Source organism: Ixodes scapularis, unplaced genomic scaffold (assembly GCF_016920785.2).
Source record: "Ixodes scapularis isolate PalLabHiFi unplaced genomic scaffold, ASM1692078v2 PGA_scaffold1__304_contigs__length_218370807, whole genome shotgun sequence".
NCBI classification, from domain to species: domain Eukaryota; kingdom Metazoa; phylum Arthropoda; class Arachnida; order Ixodida; family Ixodidae; genus Ixodes; species Ixodes scapularis.
The window spans coordinates 118,468,918-118,472,064 of record NW_024609846.1 but is presented as its reverse complement, the minus strand read 5'-3'; the positions used below and the strand labels follow the sequence as shown (position 1 = coordinate 118,472,064).

The window sequence follows — 3,147 nt, the reverse complement described above, 5'->3', positions numbered from 1 at the left end:
TCTACGCGCTCGTTTCGCGTTGGGTTTTCTTTTAAATAAACTTCAGTTGCCCCAACATGTGCCATTCTCCATCTGCTATCATGCATCAACTGCCTTGGAAGAAACAGGAAATAATGGCCCACGAAGTCCACAAATATACTGGGATGTATTGTGTCAACTACCCTAAACAGTCCTTGTTTTCTCATTGAATGTTTCAGAAAATAACTTTTAGATAAGATAACGATTTGTTTAGAAACTTTGCCATCTGGTCCGAAATGTTAGTATTGCACATTTGGGCAAAAAGTGAGCGCTCGGCGAGGGGTCTTTATGTTAAACATTAAAAAAGAAAAAAAAAGTTTTTTGGAGACACGTTGTATTGCATGGCTGGCTATGTGGTTTGACAGGTATTAAAAAAGGCTCAAAGCCATAATTGTGCGTCTTCCTCGAAAACTGAAAGACATATTGCAACAGCGCGTGCCCAAACGTCATTATTTACAACCCACCAGCGAGAATGGTGGTTTGATGCACCCATCTGAAACCTTGAAAAAAACAGTCAATGAGTTTGAAAATAATTTTAGGACACTTCTAAGTCTTTATAAGCTTCATGAAAATAAATATTGTGGACTTTTCGCTTCCTTAGAGAGGAGGTTTACATTTGCTCGGCTGTCACACACATGCCGTGGCAAACACCACAAGCGTACTGAAGCTTTTTATCTGCCTCTTTTTTCGTTTCTACACCAAGGCAATCAGCAGCCGTAGGGCAGCAGTGCAAGAATGGCTAAAGTTTCTGAAGATCAGGATGAAGAGACGCAGTGTGCCCGGAACGTCGACATCTTGCAGCGCCACTCTGTCATACGCCGCCGTGGGCTGCGGACGGGAGACAAGCTAATCTTTTTTCTATGGACCCTATAGTATCACATCCTCGAATGGTACCGAAAGGGTGTAACCATAAATGTAAATCTTTGAAACAGCCTTTCAATCAATCAATCAATCAATCAATCAATCAATCAATCAATCAATCAATCAATCAATCAATCAATCAATCGTTTTATTTATGGCCTTTAAGCCAACGGAGACCCTAGACAAAAAAGCTGCCAGTGGCAGCTTGACGAGGTCTGGGGCCCGTCTAAAATTTGTCAGCAGGACATCCATTCAGAACACAAAAGGATATTACATGCAAAAATACGCTGAGTAATCACTTCATGCATTCAACTTCTAACAGCATTATACCAAAAGAAAAAGAAAAAAAATTATTCGCAGAACTTGTGACAGATTGAAAACATATACAGCTACATATAGAAGAAAATTACGCAAAACAACAACACAAGGCGCACAAACGCATAACTTCTAACAGCACTGTAAAAAATGCAAAATTTATACAAAGGTATGGGTATGCTCAAACAATTTCACGGAACAATTCACAAGAAGTGCATAAGTAATGATTTCCTTCCCATTTGATATACATCAGTATTATTATTAAGAAGATGATTAAGTAATAAAGGTAGACGATATGTAATTGACTGGTAAGTATAGTTAGTACGAGCTCGTGGTACTACCTATTTTTCGAAAAGACGGGTGTTGAAACTACGAGGATGTTCGGAGAGCTCTGAGATCTTGCATAAAAGCGAAGCATGCTCAGGAGATGAAAAACGAAAGCTATGCAGTAATCTATAGTCATACATCTTATCAAGATTAATTATTTTATATTTGGCAAACAAAGGTTTGGTGTGAGCGAGATAGTGCTCATTGGCAATATGACGAAGCATCTTTTTTTGAAGTAAAGTAAGTTTTCCTATGTTTGTTTGTGTAGTTGTCCCCCAAACAAGACGGCAATAATTAATGTAAGACTGAAATAGTGAAGAGTAGATTTGTGATTTTACGTTAATTGGGAAAATATTGCGGCAGTGTGACATAACTCCAACCACCCTAGACAGCTTCGTAACAAGATAATTGACATGATCATTCCACAAAAGGTGTTCAGAAAAAATTATTCCAAGCGCTTTATGTTGTTTCGCTAACTCGATTGGTACGCTGCCTACACCCATAAATGCGTAAAACTGTAATGCGGTGAATTGTTCTACTGGGCTAGTGTAGTATTGCTAAAAACGAAAGGAGCATGCGGGCGTTTGTCGCAGGTGGTTTTGGTGCCGGGAGAGGTTGATTACAGCAGTGATACCCTCGCCCTTTCGCTGATAATAGTCACGGTTAAGGCGCCGCGGGTTTTGCCAATCGCGATTGCGGTGCGGGTAATGTGATCGCTCTCCTCACCACCTTCTCTTTATTGCCTTCGGTCGCTTGTTCCCTGGGCGCTTTAAGCCTTTGCGCGCGAGAATGGGGTGGCCGAAACATACGCCGGAGCAAACAGCAGCAGCTCAACGGCGTAAACGCACCGGTGAGAGCGAACGTCGTCGATCTGTAGTCGCCGTTGGCCTCAACCTGAATGATGGGCTAGAACGGATTTGACGTCAAGATCATGCTGCTCTTGAACATGAAGTGGGACCTACAAGACAACGTTAACTAGCGAAGAATAAACACGCTGATGCGACCAAGCAATTAGCCCAGCGCGCCCGCGAAAACGTGTTTTGTGCTCAGTTGTTTTGTGTGATCTGTCGTGGTTTACACGAGACACCGCGTGACGGAACATCACTGAAATTTCCAGTCAATCACTACACGATATTATCGAAATGTCGCACCAGCTGACGCTGTACATTCGCATGCCGTCGCGTGATCGTCCGTGTAACTTTTCACTTGTTTTGTGTGTACACACCTGGCTCGCAAGCGGGTGAGTTATTGTAGCTTCTTCAAACAACTTGGAGCGTTAAGATCGCTACGTTACTATTTACTGACATCGTCAACAATGTTCTTAGATCTATCTGATGAAAATCTCAAGGGAAAAGCTGCATTCAAAAGTTGTCCTCCTGGTTTGCCCGCACGCAAGCAGGTACGGACGGTAAGCGATTCCAGCGCCGCGAGGGGCATCGTTCCCATGGGCAACGGAGAAGGACCGCTGTCGAACGACGCTCTTTTTACGCAATCTTTGGCGCAATGAATGTTCACCATTAAAACCACAATAGAATCACAATTTCCACCACAAGCAATGTGCATCCCACGTTTCACCGGTTCCGTCGCTTCTGTCTATTCGCAATTCTAACCAGCCGCTCGCCCTCT

General features: G+C 42.9%; 1 pseudogene; it reads right to left on the bottom strand.

The window, feature by feature from the left end:
* Positions 1-1,397: 1,397 nt before the first annotated feature.
* Positions 1,398-1,892, bottom strand: LOC120848226 (annotated as a pseudogene).
* Between the last annotated feature and the right edge of the window lie 1,255 nt (positions 1,893-3,147).